Genomic DNA, 18,385 nt, shown 5'->3' with positions numbered 1-18,385 from the left:
GCAGAATGTTCAAACTGGACAGACGGTGACGCGAGAGTCGATTGAAACCTGTGTCCCAAGTATTTGAGTCAGCCAGTGTTAACCAATCCAGTGCAGTGCGCCGGGCCACCCGGCTCCATAGCTCAGCGGTTAGAGCGCTGGTCTCGTAAACCAGAAGTCGTGAGTTCAAATCTCACTGGGGCCTCTCAGCCATGTCTCCAGCGCCCACTCAGTTTACAACGCTTGGCATGAGACTGTAGGATGCTATGTTCAAGCTCAACGCCAGCTTGTCGTCTAACCGGCTTATTTGGAAGCGACGGCGTTCACCCGCAATCACCAAATGAACGAGTCGCGCTCCTGAATAACCCTGTTGGACTGATAGCTGCTGTTTTTGTCAAGAGCTTGGGAACTGATGTCTGAAACACCAGGGTCATTACCCTGAAGTGACAGACACCTGTCGACTCTCATTTCTCGTCTCAGACCTGTTGAGCTTTTCCTGCAACTTCTGTTTTTGTCACTTACAGCGTTCAGTTGAAATCCACAAACTTCTTTTTTCTGCAGGCAAAGAACGGGGCTGTGTGTGTTCACGGATTTAACTTTGAGATCGCTGACCTCAGTCACTCCAAGCGAGCGAATGACAATTCCCAATTAGGTCTCCCGGTGATTGTCAGAAATCTCAGAGGCATAGGATCCCTCCAGTTTGGAAACAGGCCATTCCGCCCAACCAGTCGCTCAGTGGTTCGCACTGCTGCCTCACAGCGCTAGGGAGCCAGGCTCGATTCCAGCTTTAGGGAATCGAGTCTGTGTCGACTTTGCACATTCTCCCAGAGTCTGCGTGGGTTTGCTCCGGTTTGCTCTCACAGTCCAAAGACGTGCAGGCCGGCTGAATTGGCCATTCTAAATTGCTGAGCTGAAAATGTATTGCTGGAAAAGCGCAGCAGGTCCGGCAGCATCCAATGAGCAGGAGAATCGACGTTTCGGGCATGAGCCCTTCTACAGGAAGTTCTAAATTGCCCCTAGTCATAGGTGCATTATTCAGAGTGAAACGGGTCTGGGTGGGTGACTCTTCAGAGGATCGATGTGGACTTGTTGGGCTGAAGGTCCTGTTTCCACACTGTAGCCAATCTAATTTATTCTAATCTCGTCCACACCGACCCTGCAGAGAGCAATCGACCCAGACCCATTCCGCATCATTCCACATTTAATGCTGACGAATCCACCGGGCCCGCACTATCACCGTACACAATGGGACAAGGAAGCATGGCCAATCCCGCTGAAGCTACACATCTTTGGACTGAGAGCGGTAACCGGAGCAGCCGGAGCAAACCCACGCACACACGGGCAGAATGTTCAAACTGTACAGACGGTGAGGCGAGAGTCGATTGAAACCTGTGTCCCAAGTACTTGAGTCAGCCAGTGTTAACCAATCCAGTGCAGTGCGCCGGACCACCCGGCTCCATAGCTCAGCGGTTAGAGCGCTGGTCTTGTAAACCAGGGGTCGTGAGTTCAAATCTCACTGGGGCCTCTCAGCCATGTCTCCAGCGCCCACTCAGTTTCAACGCTTGGCATGAGACTGTAGGATGCTATGTTCAAGCTCAACGCCAGCTTGTCGTCTAACCGGCTTATTTGGAAGCTACGGCGTTCACCCGCAATCACCAAATGAACGAGTCGCGCTCCTGAATAACCCTCTTGGACTGATAGCTGCTGTTTTTGTCAAGAGCTTGGGAATTGATGTCTGAAACACCAGGGTCATTACCCTGAAGTGACAGACACCTGTCGACTCTCATTTCTCGTCTCAGACCTGTTGAGCTTTTCCTGCAACTTCTGTTTTTGTCACTTACAGCGTTCAGTTGAAATCCACAAACTTCTTTCTTCTGCAGGCAAAGAACGGGGCTGTGTGTGTTCACGGATTTAACTTTGAGATCGCTGACCTCAGTCACTCCAAGCGAGCGAATGACAATTCCCAATTAGGTCTCCCGGTGATTGTCAGAAATCTCAGAGGCATAGGATCCCTCCAGTTTGGAAACAGGCCATTCCGCCCAACCAGTCGCTCAGTGGTTCGCACTGCTGCCTCACAGCGCTAGGGAGCCAGGCTCGATTCCAGCTTTAGGGAATCGAGTCTGTGTCGACTTTGCACATTCTCCCAGAGTCTGCGTGGGTTTGCTCCGGTTTGCTCTCACAGTCCAAAGACGTGCAGGCCGGCTGAATTGGCCATTCTAAATTGCTGAGCTGAAAATGTATTGCTGGAAAAGCGCAGCAGGTCCGGCAGCATCCAAGGAGCAGGAGAATCGACGTTTCGGGCATGAGCCCTTCTACAGGAAGTTCTAAATTGCCCCTAGTCATAGGTGCATTATTCAGAGTGAAACGGGTCTGGGTGGGTTACTCTTCAGAGGATCGATGTGGACTTGTTGGGCTGAAGGTCCTGTTTCCACACTGTAGCCAATCTAATTTATTCTAATCTCGTCCACACCGACCCTGCAGAGAGCAATCGACCCAGACCCATTCCGCATCATTCCACATTTAATGCTGACGAATCCACCGGGCCTGCACTATCACCGTACACAATGGGACAATGAAGCATGGCCAATCCCGCAGAAGCTACACATCTTTGTACTGAGAGCGGTAACCGGAGCAGCCGGAGCAAACCCACGCACACACGGGCAGAATGTTCAAACTGGACAGACGGTGACGCGAGAGTCGATTGAAACCTGTGTCCCAAGTATTTGAGTCAGCCAGTGTTAACCAATCCAGTGCAGTGCGCCGGGCCACCCGGCTCCATAGCTCAGCGGTTAGAGCGCTGGTCTCGTAAACCAGAAGTCGTGAGTTCAAATCTCACTGGGGCCTCTCAGCCATGTCTCCAGCGCCCACTCAGTTTACAACGCTTGGCATGAGACTGTAGGATGCTATGTTCAAGCTCAACGCCAGCTTGTCGTCTAACCGGCTTATTTGGAAGCGACGGCGTTCACCCGCAATCACCAAATGAACGAGTCGCGCTCCTGAATAACCCTGTTGGACTGATAGCTGCTGTTTTTGTCAAGAGCTTGGGAACTGATGTCTGAAACACCAGGGTCATTACCCTGAAGTGACAGACACCTGTCGACTCTCATTTCTCGTCTCAGACCTGTTGAGCTTTTCCTGCAACTTCTGTTTTTGTCACTTACAGCGTTCAGTTGAAATCCACAAACTTCTTTTTTCTGCAGGCAAAGAACGGGGCTGTGTGTGTTCACGGATTTAACTTTGAGATCGCTGACCTCAGTCACTCCAAGCGAGCGAATGACAATTCCCAATTAGGTCTCCCGGTGATTGTCAGAAATCTCAGAGGCATAGGATCCCTCCAGTTTGGAAACAGGCCATTCCGCCCAACCAGTCGCTCAGTGGTTCGCACTGCTGCCTCACAGCGCTAGGGAGCCAGGCTCGATTCCAGCTTTAGGGAATCGAGTCTGTGTCGACTTTGCACATTCTCCCAGAGTCTGCGTGGGTTTGCTCCGGTTTGCTCTCACAGTCCAAAGACGTGCAGGCCGGCTGAATTGGCCATTCTAAATTGCTGAGCTGAAAATGTATTGCTGGAAAAGCGCAGCAGGTCCGGCAGCATCCAATGAGCAGGAGAATCGACGTTTCGGGCATGAGCCCTTCTACAGGAAGTTCTAAATTGCCCCTAGTCATAGGTGCATTATTCAGAGTGAAACGGGTCTGGGTGGGTGACTCTTCAGAGGATCGATGTGGACTTGTTGGGCTGAAGGTCCTGTTTCCACACTGTAGCCAATCTAATTTATTCTAATCTCGTCCACACCGACCCTGCAGAGAGCAATCGACCCAGACCCATTCCGCATCATTCCACATTTAATGCTGACGAATCCACCGGGCCCGCACTATCACCGTACACAATGGGACAAGGAAGCATGGCCAATCCCGCTGAAGCTACACATCTTTGGACTGAGAGCGGTAACCGGAGCAGCCGGAGCAAACCCACGCACACACGGGCAGAATGTTCAAACTGTACAGACGGTGAGGCGAGAGTCGATTGAAACCTGTGTCCCAAGTACTTGAGTCAGCCAGTGTTAACCAATCCAGTGCAGTGCGCCGGGCCACCCGGCTCCATAGCTCAGCGGTTAGAGCGCTGGTCTTGTAAACCAGGGGTCGTGAGTTCAAATCTCACTGGGGCCTCTCAGCCATGTCTCCAGCGCCCACTCAGTTTCAACGCTTGGCATGAGACTGTAGGATGCTATGTTCAAGCTCAACGCCAGCTTGTCGTCTAACCGGCTTATTTGGAAGCTACGGCGTTCACCCGCAATCACCAAATGAACGAGTCGCGCTCCTGAATAACCCTGTTGGACTGATAGCTGCTGTTTTTGTCAAGAGCTTGGGAATTGATGTCTGAAACACCAGGGTCATTACCCTGAAGTGACAGACACCTGTCGACTCTCATTTCTCGTCTCAGACCTGTTGAGCTTTTCCTGCAACTTCTGTTTTTGTCACTTACAGCGTTCAGTTGAAATCCACAAACTTCTTTCTTCTGCAGGCAAAGAACGGGGCTGTGTGTGTTCACGGATTTAACTTTGAGATCGCTGACCTCAGTCACTCCAAGCGAGCGAATGACAATTCCCAATTAGGTCTCCCGGTGATTGTCAGAAATCTCAGAGGCATAGGATCCCTCCAGTTTGGAAACAGGCCATTCCGCCCAACCAGTCGCTCAGTGGTTCGCACTGCTGCCTCACAGCGCTAGGGAGCCAGGCTCGATTCCAGCTTTAGGGAATCGAGTCTGTGTCGACTTTGCACATTCTCCCAGAGTCTGCGTGGGTTTGCTCCGGTTTGCTCTCACAGTCCAAAGACGTGCAGGCCGGCTGAATTGGCCATTCTAAATTGCTGAGCTGAAAATGTATTGCTGGAAAAGCGCAGCAGGTCAGGCAGCATCCAAGGAGCAGGAGAATCGACGTTTCGGGCATGAGCCCTTCTACAGGAAGTTCTAAATTGCCCCTAGTCATAGGTGCATTATTCAGAGTGAAACGGGTCTGGGTGGGTTACTCTTCAGAGGATCGATGTGGACTTGTTGGGCTGAAGGTCCTGTTTCCACACTGTAGCCAATCTAATTTATTCTAATCTCGTCCACACCGACCCTGCAGAGAGCAATCGACCCAGACCCATTCCGCATCATTCCACATTTAATGCTGGAGAATCCACCGGGCCCGCACTATCACCGTACACAATGGGACAATGAAGCATGGCCAATCCCGCAGAAGCTACACATCTTTGTACTGAGAGCGGTAACCGGAGCAGCCGGAGCAAACCCACGCACACACGGGCAGAATGTTCAAACTGGACAGACGGTGAGGCGAGAGTCGATTGAAACCTGTGTCCCAAGTACTTGGGTCAGCCAGTGTTAACCAATCCAGCGCAGTGCGCCGGACCACCCGGCTCCATAGCACAGCGGTTAGAGCACTGGTCTTGTAAACCAGGGGTCGTGAGTTCAAATCTCACTGGGGCCTCTCAGCCATGTCTCCAGCGCCCACTCAGTTTCAACGCTTGGCATGAGACTGTAGGATGCTATGGTCAAGCTCAACGCCAGCTTGTCGTCTAACCGGCTTATTTGGAAGCGACGGCGTTCACCCGCAATCACCAAATGAACGAGTCGCGCTCCTGAATAACCCTGTTGGACTGATAGCTGCTGTTTTTGTCAAGAGCTTGGGAACTGATGTCTGAAACACCAGGGTCATTACCCTGAAGTGACAGACACCTGTCGACTCTCATTTCTCGTCTCAGACCTGTTGAGCTTTTCCTGCAACTTCTGTTTTTGTCACTTACAGCGTTCAGTTGAAATCCACAAACTTCTTTTTTCTGCAGGCAAAGAACGGGGCTGTGTGTGTTCACGGATTTAACTTTGAGATCGCTGACCTCAGTCACTCCAAGCGAGCGAATGACAATTCCCAATTAGGTCTCCCGGTGATTGTCAGAAATCTCAGAGGCATAGGATCCCTCCAGTTTGGAAACAGGCCATTCCGCCCAACCAGTCGCTCAGTGGTTCGCACTGCTGCCTCACAGCGCTAGGGAGCCAGGCTCGATTCCAGCTTTAGGGAATCGAGTCTGTGTCGACTTTGCACATTCTCCCAGAGTCTGCGTGGGTTTGCTCCGGTTTGCTCTCACAGTCCAAAGACGTGCAGGCCGGCTGAATTGGCCATTCTAAATTGCTGAGCTGAAAATGTATTGCTGGAAAAGCGCAGCAGGTCCGGCAGCATCCAATGAGCAGGAGAATCGACGTTTCGGGCATGAGCCCTTCTACAGGAAGTTCTAAATTGCCCCTAGTCATAGGTGCATTATTCAGAGTGAAACGGGTCTGGGTGGGTGACTCTTCAGAGGATCGATGTGGACTTGTTGGGCTGAAGGTCCTGTTTCCACACTGTAGCCAATCTAATTTATTCTAATCTCGTCCACACCGACCCTGCAGAGAGCAATCGACCCAGACCCATTCCGCATCATTCCACATTTAATGCTGACGAATCCACCGGGCCCGCACTATCACCGTACACAATGGGACAAGGAAGCATGGCCAATCCCGCTGAAGCTACACATCTTTGGACTGAGAGCGGTAACCGGAGCAGCCGGAGCAAACCCACGCACACACGGGCAGAATGTTCAAACTGTACAGACGGTGAGGCGAGAGTCGATTGAAACCTGTGTCCCAAGTACTTGAGTCAGCCAGTGTTAACCAATCCAGTGCAGTGCGCCGGGCCACCCGGCTCCATAGCTCAGCGGTTAGAGCGCTGGTCTTGTAAACCAGGGGTCGTGAGTTCAAATCTCACTGGGGCCTCTCAGCCATGTCTCCAGCGCCCACTCAGTTTCAACGCTTGGCATGAGACTGTAGGATGCTATGTTCAAGCTCAACGCCAGCTTGTCGTCTAACCGGCTTATTTGGAAGCTACGGCGTTCACCCGCAATCACCAAATGAACGAGTCGCGCTCCTGAATAACCCTCTTGGACTGATAGCTGCTGTTTTTGTCAAGAGCTTGGGAATTGATGTCTGAAACACCAGGGTCATTACCCTGAAGTGACAGACACCTGTCGACTCTCATTTCTCGTCTCAGACCTGTTGAGCTTTTCCTGCAACTTCTGTTTTTGTCACTTACAGCGTTCAGTTGAAATCCACAAACTTCTTTCTTCTGCAGGCAAAGAACGGGGCTGTGTGTGTTCACGGATTTAACTTTGAGATCGCTGACCTCAGTCACTCCAAGCGAGCGAATGACAATTCCCAATTAGGTCTCCCGGTGATTGTCAGAAATCTCAGAGGCATAGGATCCCTCCAGTTTGGAAACAGGCCATTCCGCCCAACCAGTCGCTCAGTGGTTCGCACTGCTGCCTCACAGCGCTAGGGAGCCAGGCTCGATTCCAGCTTTAGGGAATCGAGTCTGTGTCGACTTTGCACATTCTCCCAGAGTCTGCGTGGGTTTGCTCCGGTTTGCTCTCACAGTCCAAAGACGTGCAGGCCGGCTGAATTGGCCATTCTAAATTGCTGAGCTGAAAATGTATTGCTGGAAAAGCGCAGCAGGTCAGGCAGCATCCAAGGAGCAGGAGAATCGACGTTTCGGGCATGAGCCCTTCTACAGGAAGTTCTAAATTGCCCCTAGTCATAGGTGCATTATTCAGAGTGAAACGGGTCTGGGTGGGTTACTCTTCAGAGGATCGATGTGGACTTGTTGGGCTGAAGGTCCTGTTTCCACACTGTAGCCAATCTAATTTATTCTAATCTCGTCCACACCGACCCTGCAGAGAGCAATCGACCCAGACCCATTCCGCATCATTCCACATTTAATGCTGGAGAATCCACCGGGCCCGCACTATCACCGTACACAATGGGACAATGAAGCATGGCCAATCCCGCAGAAGCTACACATCTTTGTACTGAGAGCGGTAACCGGAGCAGCCGGAGCAAACCCACGCACACACGGGCAGAATGTTCAAACTGGACAGACGGTGACGCGAGAGTCGATTGAAACCTGTGTCCCAAGTATTTGAGTCAGCCAGTGTTAACCAATCCAGTGCAGTGCGCTGGGCCACCCGGCTCCATAGCTCAGCGGTTAGAGCGCTGGTCTCGTAAACCGGAAGTCGTGAGTTCAAATCTCCCTGGGGCCTCTCAGCCATGTTTCCAGCGCCCACTCAGTTTCAACGCTTGGCATGAGACTGAAGGATGCTATGTTCAAGCTCAACGCCAGCTTGTCGTCTAACCGGCTTTTTTGGAAGCTACGGCGTTCACCCACAACCACCAAATGAACGAGTCGCGCTCCTGAATAACCCTGTTGGACTGATAGCTGCTGTTTTTGTCAAGAGCTTGGGTATTGATGTCTGAAACACCAGGGTCATTACCCTGAAGTGACAGACACCTGTCGACTCTCATTTCTCGTCTCAGACCTGTTGAGCTTTTCCTGCAACTTCTGTTTTTGTCACTTACAGCGTTCAGTTGAAATCCACAAACTTCTTTTTTCTGCAGGCAAAGAACGGGGCTGTGTGTGTTCACGGATTTAACTTTGAGATCGCTGACCTCAGTCACTCCAAGCGAGCGAATGACAATTCCCAATTAGGTCTCTCGGTGATTGTCAGAAATCTCAGAGGCATAGGATCCCTCCAGTTTGGAAACAGGCCATTCCGCCCAACCAGTCGCTCAGTGGTTCGCACTGCTGCCTCACAGCGCTAGGGAGCCAGGCTCGATTCCAGCTTTAGGGAATCGAGTCTGTGTCGACTTTGCACATTCTCCCAGAGTCTGCGTGGGTTTGCTCCGGTTTGCTCTCACAGTCCAAAGACGTGCAGGCCGGCTGAATTGGCCATTCTAAATTGCTGAGCTGAAAATGTATTGCTGGAAAAGCGCAGCAGGTCCGGCAGCATCCAAGGAGCAGGAGAATCGACGTTTCGGGCATGAGCCCTTCTACAGGAAGTTCTAAATTGCCCCTAGTCATAGGTGCATTATTCAGAGTGAAACGGGTCTGGGTGGGTTACTCTTCAGAGGATCGATGTGGACTTGTTGGGCTGAAGGTCCTGTTTCCACACTGTAGCCAATCTAATTTATTCTAATCTCGTCCACACCGACCCTGCAGAGACCAATCGACCCAGACCCATTCCGCATCATTCCACATTTAATGCTGACGAATCCACCGGGCCCGCACTATCACCGTACACAATGGGACAATGAAGCATGGCCAATCCCGCTGAAGCTACACATCTTTGGACTGAGAGCGGTAACCGGAGCAGCCGGAGCAAACCCACGCACACACGGGCAGAATGTTCAAACTGTACAGACGGTGAGGCGAGAGTCGATTGAAACCTGTGTCCCAAGTACTTGAGTCAGCCAGTGTTAACCAATCCAGCGCAGTGCGCCGGACCACCCGGCTCCATAGCACAGCGGTTAGAGCACTGGTCTTGTAAACCAGGGGTCGTGAGTTCAAATCTCACTGGGGCCTCTCAGCCATGTCTCCAGCGCCCACTCAGTTTCAGCGCTTGGCATGAGACTGTAGGATGCTATGTTCAAGCTCAACGCCAGCTTGTCGTCTAACCGGCTTATTTGGAAGCTACGGCGTTCACCCGCAATCACCAAATGAACGAGTCGCGCTCCTGAATAACCCTGTTGGACTGATAGCTGCTGTTTTTGTCAAGAGCTTGGGAATTGATGTCTGAAACACCAGGGTCATTACCCTGAAGTGACAGACACCTGTCGACTCTCATTTCTCGTCTCAGACCTGTTGAGCTTTTCCTGCAACTTCTGTTTTTGTCACTTACAGCGTTCAGTTGAAATCCACAAACTTCTTTCTTCTGCAGGCAAAGAACGGGGCTGTGTGTGTTCACGGATTTAACTTTGAGATCGCTGACCTCAGTCACTCCAAGCGAGCGAATGACAATTCCCAATTAGGTCTCCCGGTGATTGTCAGAAATCTCAGAGGCATAGGATCCCTCCAGTTTGGAAACAGGCCATTCCGCCCAACCAGTCGCTCAGTGGTTCGCACTGCTGCCTCACAGCGCTAGGGAGCCAGGCTCGATTCCAGCTTTAGGGAATCGAGTCTGTGTCGACTTTGCACATTCTCCCAGAGTCTGCGTGGGTTTGCTCCGGTTTGCTCTCACAGTCCAAAGACGTGCAGGCCGGCTGAATTGGCCATTCTAAATTGCTGAGCTGAAAATGTATTGCTGGAAAAGCGCAGCAGGTCCGGCAGCATCCAAGGAGCAGGAGAATCGACGTTTCGGGCATGAGCCCTTCTACAGGAAGTTCTAAATTGCCCCTAGTCATAGGTGCATTATTCAGAGTGAAACGGGTCTGGGTGGTTTACTCTTCAGAGGATCGATGTGGACTTGTTGGGCTGAAGGTCCTGTTTCCACACTGTAGCCAATCTAATTTATTCTAATCTCGTCCACACCGACCCTGCAGAGAGCAATCGACCCAGACCCATTCCGCATCATTCCACATTTAATGCTGACGAATCCACCGGGCCCGCACTATCACCGTACACAATGGGACAATGAAGCATGGCCAATCCCGCTGAAGCTACACTTCTTTGGACTGAGAGCGGTAACCGGAGCAGCCGGAGCAAACCCACGCACACACGGGCAGAATGTTCAAACTGGACAGACGGTGAGGCGAGAGTCGATTGAAACCTGTGTCCCAAGTACTTGGGTCAGCCAGTGTTAACCAATCCAGCGCAGTGCGCCGGACCACCCGGCTCCATAGCACAGCGGTTAGAGCACTGGTCTTGTAAACCAGGGGTCGTGAGTTCAAATCTCACTGGGGCCTCTCAGCCATGTCTCCAGCGCCCACTCAGTTTCAACGCTTGGCATGAGACTGTAGGATGCTATGGTCAAGCTCAACGCCAGCTTGTCGTCTAACCGGCTTATTTGGAAGCGACGGCGTTCACCCGCAATCACCAAATGAACGAGTCGGGCTCCTGAATAACCCTGTTGGACTGATAGCTGCTGTTTTTGTCAAGAGCTTGGGAACTGATGTCTGAAACACCAGGGTCATTACCCTGAAGTGACAGACACCTGTCGACTCTCATTTCTCGTCTCAGACCTGTTGAGCTTTTCCTGCAACTTCTGTTTTTGTCACTTACAGCGTTCAGTTGAAATCCACAAACTTCTTTTTTCTGCAGGCAAAGAACGGGGCTGTGTGTGTTCACGGATTTAACTTTGAGATCGCTGACCTCAGTCACTCCAAGCGAGCGAATGACAATTCCCAATTAGGTCTCCCGGTGATTGTCAGAAATCTCAGAGGCATAGGATCCCTCCAGTTTGGAAACAGGCCATTCCGCCCAACCAGTCGCTCAGTGGTTCGCACTGCTGCCTCACAGCGCTAGGGAGCCAGGCTCGATTCCAGCTTTAGGGAATCGAGTCTGTGTCGACTTTGCACATTCTCCCAGAGTCTGCGTGGGTTTGCTCCGGTTTGCTCTCACAGTCCAAAGACGTGCAGGCCGGCTGAATTGGCCATTCTAAATTGCTGAGCTGAAAATGTATTGCTGGAAAAGCGCAGCAGGTCCGGCAGCATCCAAGGAGCAGGAGAATCGACGTTTCGGGCATGAGCCCTTCTACAGGAAGTTCTAAATTGCCCCTAGTCATAGGTGCATTATTCAGAGTGAAACGGGTCTGGGTGGGTGACTCTTCAGAGGATCGATGTGGACTTGTTGGGCTGAAGGTCCTGTTTCCACACTGTAGCCAATCTAATTTATTCTAATCTCGTCCACACCGACCCTGCAGAGAGCAATCGACCCAGACCCATTCCGCATCATTCCACATTTAATGCTGACGAATCCACCGGGCCCGCACTATCACCGTACACAATGGGACAAGGAAGCATGGCCAATCCCGCTGAAGCTACACATCTTTGGACTGAGAGCGGTAACCGGAGCAGCCGGAGCAAACCCACGCACACACGGGCAGAATGTTCAAACTGTACAGACGGTGAGGCGAGAGTCGATTGAAACCTGTGTCCCAAGTACTTGAGTCAGCCAGTGTTAACCAATCCAGTGCAGTGCGCCGGGCCACCCGGCTCCATAGCTCAGCGGTTAGAGCGCTGGTCTTGTAAACCAGGGGTCGTGAGTTCAAATCTCACTGGGGCCTCTCAGCCATGTCTCCAGCGCCCACTCAGTTTCAACGCTTGGCATGAGACTGTAGGATGCTATGTTCAAGCTCAACGCCAGCTTGTCGTCTAACCGGCTTATTTGGAAGCTACGGCGTTCACCCGCAATCACCAAATGAACGAGTCACGCTCCTGAATAACCCTCTTGGACTGATAGCTGCTGTTTTTGTCAAGAGCTTGGGAATTGATGTCTGAAACACCAGGGTCATTACCCTGAAGTGACAGACACCTGTCGACTCTCATTTCTCGTCTCAGACCTGTTGAGCTTTTCCTGCAACTTCTGTTTTTGTCACTTACAGCGTTCAGTTGAAATCCACAAACTTCTTTCTTCTGCAGGCAAAGAACGGGGCTGTGTGTGTTCACGGATTTAACTTTGAGATCGCTGACCTCAGTCACTCCAAGCGAGCGAATGACAATTCCCAATTAGGTCTCCCGGTGATTGTCAGAAATCTCAGAGGCATAGGATCCCTCCAGTTTGGAAACAGGCCATTCCGCCCAACCAGTCGCTCAGTGGTTCGCACTGCTGCCTCACAGCGCTAGGGAGCCAGGCTCGATTCCAGCTTTAGGGAATCGAGTCTGTGTCGACTTTGCACATTCTCCCAGAGTCTGCGTGGGTTTGCTCCGGTTTGCTCTCACAGTCCAAAGACGTGCAGGCCGGCTGAATTGGCCATTCTAAATTGCTGAGCTGAAAATGTATTGCTGGAAAAGCGCAGCAGGTCAGGCAGCATCCAAGGAGCAGGAGAATCGACGTTTCGGGCATGAGCCCTTCTACAGGAAGTTCTAAATTGCCCCTAGTCATAGGTGCATTATTCAGAGTGAAACGGGTCTGGGTGGGTTACTCTTCAGAGGATCGATGTGGACTTGTTGGGCTGAAGGTCCTGTTTCCACACTGTAGCCAATCTAATTTATTCTAATCTCGTCCACACCGACCCTGCAGAGAGCAATCGACCCAGACCCATTCCGCATCATTCCACATTTAATGCTGGAGAATCCACCGGGCCCGCACTATCACCGTACACAATGGGACAATGAAGCATGGCCAATCCCGCAGAAGCTACACATCTTTGTACTGAGAGCGGTAACCGGAGCAGCCGGAGCAAACCCACGCACACACGGGCAGAATGTTCAAACTGGACAGACGGTGAGGCGAGAGTCGATTGAAACCTGTGTCCCAAGTACTTGGGTCAGCCAGTGTTAACCAATCCAGCGCAGTGCGCCGGACCACCCGGCTCCATAGCACAGCGGTTAGAGCACTGGTCTTGTAAACCAGGGGTCGTGAGTTCAAATCTCACTGGGGCCTCTCAGCCATGTCTCCAGCGCCCACTCAGTTTCAACGCTTGGCATGAGACTGTAGGATGCTATGGTCAAGCTCAACGCCAGCTTGTCGTCTAACCGGCTTATTTGGAAGCGACGGCGTTCACCCGCAATCACCAAATGAACGAGTCGCGCTCCTGAATAACCCTGTTGGACTGATAGCTGCTGTTTTTGTCAAGAGCTTGGGAACTGATGTCTGAAACACCAGGGTCATTACCCTGAAGTGACAGACACCTGTCGACTCTCATTTCTCGTCTCAGACCTGTGGAGCTTTTCCTGCAACTTCTGTTTTTGTCACTTACAGCGTTCAGTTGAAATCCACAAACTTCTTTTTTCTGCAGGCAAAGAACGGGGCTGTGTGTGTTCACGGATTTAACTTTGAGATCGCTGACCTCAGTCACTCCAAGCGAGCGAATGACAATTCCCAATTAGGTCTCCCGGTGATTGTCAGAAATCTCAGAGGCATAGGATCCCTCCAGTTTGGAAACAGGCCATTCCGCCCAACCAGTCGCTCAGTGGTTCGCACTGCTGCCTCACAGCGCTAGGGAGCCAGGCTCGATTCCAGCTTTAGGGAATCGAGTCTGTGTCGACTTTGCACATTCTCCCAGAGTCTGCGTGGGTTTGCTCCGGTTTGCTCTCACAGTCCAAAGACGTGCAGGCCGGCTGACTTGGCCATTCTAAATTGCTGAGCTGAAAATGTATTGCTGGAAAAGCGCAGCAGGTCCGGCAGCATCCAATGAGCAGGAGAATCGACGTTTCGGGCATGAGCCCTTCTACAGGAAGTTCTAAATTGCCCCTAGTCATAGGTGCATTATTCAGAGTGAAACGGGTCTGGGTGGGTGACTCTTCAGAGGATCGATGTGGACTTGTTGGGCTGAAGGTCCTGTTTCCACACTGTAGCCAATCTAATTTATTCTAATCTCGTCCACACCGACCCTGCAGAGAGCAATCGACCCAGACCCATTCCGCATCATTCCACATTTAATGCTGACGAATCCACCGGGCCCGCACTATCACCGTACACAATGGGACAAGGAAGCATGGCCAATCCCGCTGAAGCTACACATCTTTGGACTGAGAGCGGTAACCGGAGCAGCCGGAGCAAACCCACGCACACACGGGCAGAATGTTCAAACTGTACAGACGGTGAGGCGAGAGTCGATTGAAACCTGTGTCCCAAGTACTTGAGTCAGCCAGTGTTAACCAATCCAGTGCAGTGCGCCGGGCCACCCGGCTCCATAGCTCAGCGGTTAGAGCGCTGGTCTTGTAAACCAGGGGTCGTGAGTTCAAATCTCACTGGGGCCTCTCAGCCATGTCTCCAGCGCCCACTCAGTTTCAACGCTTGGCATGAGACTGTAGGATGCTATGTTCAAGCTCAACGCCAGCTTGTCGTCTAACCGGCTTATTTGGAAGCTACGGCGTTCACCCGCAATCACCAAATGAACGAGTCGCGCTCCTGAATAACCCTCTTGGACTGATAGCTGCTGTTTTTGTCAAGAGCTTGGGAATTGATGTCTGAAACACCAGGGTCATTACCCTGAAGTGACAGACACCTGTCGACTCTCATTTCTCGTCTCAGACCTGTTGAGCTTTTCCTGCAACTTCTGTTTTTGTCACTTACAGCGTTCAGTTGAAATCCACAAACTTCTTTCTTCTGCAGGCAAAGAACGGGGCTGTGTGTGTTCACGGATTTAACTTTGAGATCGCTGACCTCAGTCACTCCAAGCGAGCGAATGACAATTCCCAATTAGGTCTCCCGGTGATTGTCAGAAATCTCAGAGGCATAGGATCCCTCCAGTTTGGAAACAGGCCATTCCGCCCAACCAGTCGCTCAGTGGTTCGCACTGCTGCCTCACAGCGCTAGGGAGCCAGGCTCGATTCCAGCTTTAGGGAATCGAGTCTGTGTCGACTTTGCACATTCTCCCAGAGTCTGCGTGGGTTTGCTCCGGTTTGCTCTCACAGTCCAAAGACGTGCAGGCCGGCTGAATTGGCCATTCTAAATTGCTGAGCTGAAAATGTATTGCTGGAAAAGCGCAGCAGGTCAGGCAGCATCCAAGGAGCAGGAGAATCGACGTTTCGGGCATGAGCCCTTCTACAGGAAGTTCTAAATTGCCCCTAGTCATAGGTGCATTATTCAGAGTGAAACGGGTCTGGGTGGGTTACTCTTCAGAGGATCGATGTGGACTTGTTGGGCTGAAGGTCCTGTTTCCACACTGTAGCCAATCTAATTTATTCTAATCTCGTCCACACCGACCCTGCAGAGAGCAATCGACCCAGACCCATTCCGCATCATTCCACATTTAATGCTGACGAATCCACCGGGCCCGCACTATCACCGTACACAATGGGACAATGAAGCATGGCCAATCCCGCAGAAGCTACACATCTTTGTACTGAGAGCGGTAACCGGAGCAGCCGGAGCAAACCCACGCACACACGGGCAGAATGTTCAAACTGGACAGACGGTGACGCGAGAGTCGATTGAAACCTGTGTCCCAAGTATTTGAGTCAGCCAGTGTTAACCAATCCAGTGCAGTGCGCCGGGCCACCCGGCTCCATAGCTCAGCGGTTAGAGCGCTGGTCTCGTAAACCAGAAGTCGTGAGTTCAAATCTCACTGGGGCCTCTCAGCCATGTCTCCAGCGCCCACTCAGTTTACAACGCTTGGCATGAGACTGTAGGATGCTATGTTCAAGCTCAACGCCAGCTTGTCGTCTAACCGGCTTATTTGGAAGCTACGGCGTTCACCCGCAATCACCAAATGAACGAGTCGCGCTCCTGAATAACCCTGTTGGACTGATAGCTGCTGTTTTTGTCAAGAGCTTGGGAACTGATGTCTGAAACACCAGGGTCATTACCCTGAAGTGACAGACACCTGTCGACTCTCATTTCTCGTCTCAGACCTGTTGAGCTTTTCCTGCAACTTCTGTTTTTGTCACTTACAGCGTTCAGTTGAAATCCACAAACTTCTTTTTTCTGCAGGCAAAGAACGGGGCTGTGTGTGTTCACGGATTTAACTTTGAGATCGCTGACCTCAGTCACTCCAAGCGAGCGAATGACAATTCCCAATTAGGTCTCCCGGTGATTGTCAGAAATCTCAGAGGCATAGGATCCCTCCAGTTTGGAAACAGGCCATTCCGCCCAACCAGTCGCTCAGTGGTTCGCACTGCTGCCTCACAGCGCTAGGGAGCCAGGCTCGATTCCAGCTTTAGGGAATCGAGTCTGTGTCGACTTTGCACATTCTCCCAGAGTCTGCGTGGGTTTGCTCCGGTTTGCTCTCACAGTCCAAAGACGTGCAGGCCGGCTGAATTGGCCATTCTAAATTGCTGAGCTGAAAATGTATTGCTGGAAAAGCGCAGCAGGTCCGGCAGCATCCAAGGAGCAGGAGAATCGACGTTTCGGGCATGAGCCCTTCTACAGGAAGTTCTAAATTGCCCCTAGTCATAGGTGCATTATTCAGAGTGAAACGGGTCTGGGTGGGTTACTCTTCAGAGGATCGATGTGGACTTGTTGGGCTGAAGGTCCTGTTTCCACACTGTAGCCAATCTAATTTATTCTAATCTCGTCCACACCGACCCTGCAGAGAGCAATCGACCCAGACCCATTCCGCATCATTCCACATTTAATGCTGACGAATCCACCGGGCCCGCACTATCACCGTACACAATGGGACAATGAAGCATGGCCAATCCCGCTGAAGCTACACATCTTTGGACTGAGAGCGGTAACCGGAGCAGCCGGAGCAAACCCACGCACACACGGGCAGAATGTTCAAACTGTACAGACGGTGAGGCGAGAGTCGATTGAAACCTGTGTCCCAAGTACAAGAGTCAGCCAGTGTTAACCAATCCAGTGCAGTGCGCCGGGCCACCCGGCTCCATAGCTCAGCGGTTAGAGCGCTGGTCTTGTAAACCAGGGGTCGTGAGTTCAAATCTCACTCGGGCCTCTCAGCCATGTCTCCAGCGCCCACTCAGTTTCAACGCTTGGCATGAGACTGTAGGATGCTATGTTCAAGCTCAACGCCAGCTTGTCGTCTAACCGGCTTATTTGGAAGCGACGGCGTTCACCCGCAATCACCAAATGAACGAGTCGGGCTCCTGAATAACCCTGTTGGACTGATAGCTGCTGTTTTTGTCAAGAGCTTGGGAATTGATGTCTGAAACACCAGGGTCATTACCCTGAAGTGACAGACACCTGTCGACTCTCATTTCTCGTCTCAGACCTGTTGAGCTTTTCCTGCAACTTCTGTTTTTGTCACTTACAGCGTTCAGTTGAAATCCACAAACTTCTTTTTTCTGCAGGCAAAGAACGGGGCTGTGTGTGTTCACGGATTTAACTTTGAGATCGCAGACCTCAGTCACTCCAAGCGAGCGAATGACAATTCCCAATTAGGTCTCCCGGTGATTGTCAGAAATCTCAGAGGCATAGGATCCCTCCAGTTTGGAAACAGGCCATTCCGCCCAACCAGTCGCTCAGTGGTTCGCACTGCTGCCTCACAGCGCTAGGGAGCCAGGCTCGATTCCAGCTTTAGGGAATCGAGTCTGTGTCGACTTTGCACATTCTCCCAGAGTCTGCGTGGGTTTGCTCCGGTTTGCTCTCACAGTCCAAAGACGTGCAGGCCGGCTGAATTGGCCATTCTAAATTGCTGAGCTGAAAATGTATTGCTGGAAAAGCGCAGCAGGTCCGGCAGCATCCAAGGAGCAGGAGAATCGACGTTTCGGGCATGAGCCCTTCTACAGGAAGTTCTAAATTGCCCCTAGTCATAGGTGCATTATTCAGAGTGAAACGGGTCTGGGTGGGTTACTCTTCAGAGGATCGATGTGGACTTGTTGGGCTGAAGGTCCTGTTTCCACACTGTAGCCAATCTAATTTATTCTAATCTCGTCCACACCGACCCTGCAGAGAGCAATCGACCCAGACCCATTCCGCATCATTCCACATTTAATGCTGACGAATCCACCGGGCCCGCACTATCACCGTACACAATGGGACAATGA

At 51.7% G+C, this 18,385-nt stretch overlaps 10 non-coding genes across 10 annotated transcripts; all 10 read left to right on the top strand.

Moving 5' to 3' along the window:
- Positions 1 to 111: 111 nt before the first annotated feature.
- On the top strand, positions 112 to 184 carry trnat-cgu (transfer RNA threonine (anticodon CGU)). The gene has a single exon. It is a non-coding gene; the product is annotated as a tRNA-Thr (tRNA).
- A 1,247-nt stretch (positions 185 to 1,431) lies between these two features.
- trnat-ugu (transfer RNA threonine (anticodon UGU)) lies at positions 1,432 to 1,504 on the top strand. The gene has a single exon. It is a non-coding gene; the product is annotated as a tRNA-Thr (tRNA).
- Positions 1,505 to 2,750: 1,246 nt separating this feature from the next.
- trnat-cgu (transfer RNA threonine (anticodon CGU)) lies at positions 2,751 to 2,823 on the top strand. Its single transcript has one exon. It is a non-coding gene; the product is annotated as a tRNA-Thr (tRNA).
- A 1,247-nt stretch (positions 2,824 to 4,070) lies between these two features.
- On the top strand, positions 4,071 to 4,143 carry trnat-ugu (transfer RNA threonine (anticodon UGU)). The gene has a single exon. It is a non-coding gene; the product is annotated as a tRNA-Thr (tRNA).
- Positions 4,144 to 6,708: 2,565 nt separating this feature from the next.
- Positions 6,709 to 6,781, top strand: trnat-ugu (transfer RNA threonine (anticodon UGU)). Its single transcript has one exon. It is a non-coding gene; the product is annotated as a tRNA-Thr (tRNA).
- A 1,246-nt stretch (positions 6,782 to 8,027) lies between these two features.
- trnat-cgu (transfer RNA threonine (anticodon CGU)) lies at positions 8,028 to 8,100 on the top strand. The gene has a single exon. It is a non-coding gene; the product is annotated as a tRNA-Thr (tRNA).
- Positions 8,101 to 11,984: 3,884 nt separating this feature from the next.
- trnat-ugu (transfer RNA threonine (anticodon UGU)) lies at positions 11,985 to 12,057 on the top strand. The gene has a single exon. It is a non-coding gene; the product is annotated as a tRNA-Thr (tRNA).
- A 2,565-nt stretch (positions 12,058 to 14,622) lies between these two features.
- Positions 14,623 to 14,695, top strand: trnat-ugu (transfer RNA threonine (anticodon UGU)). Its single transcript has one exon. It is a non-coding gene; the product is annotated as a tRNA-Thr (tRNA).
- A 1,246-nt stretch (positions 14,696 to 15,941) lies between these two features.
- trnat-cgu (transfer RNA threonine (anticodon CGU)) lies at positions 15,942 to 16,014 on the top strand. Its single transcript has one exon. It is a non-coding gene; the product is annotated as a tRNA-Thr (tRNA).
- Positions 16,015 to 17,261: 1,247 nt separating this feature from the next.
- On the top strand, positions 17,262 to 17,334 carry trnat-ugu (transfer RNA threonine (anticodon UGU)). The gene has a single exon. It is a non-coding gene; the product is annotated as a tRNA-Thr (tRNA).
- The last annotated feature ends 1,051 nt before the right edge of the window (positions 17,335 to 18,385 follow it).

Source organism: Chiloscyllium plagiosum, unplaced genomic scaffold (genome assembly GCF_037043375.1).
Source record: "Chiloscyllium plagiosum isolate Xiang-an unplaced genomic scaffold, Cpla_swu_hap1 HiC_scaffold_38, whole genome shotgun sequence".
NCBI classification, from domain to species: Eukaryota; Metazoa; Chordata; class Chondrichthyes; order Orectolobiformes; family Hemiscylliidae; genus Chiloscyllium; species Chiloscyllium plagiosum.
This window is presented reverse-complemented; position numbering and strand designations above follow the sequence as displayed.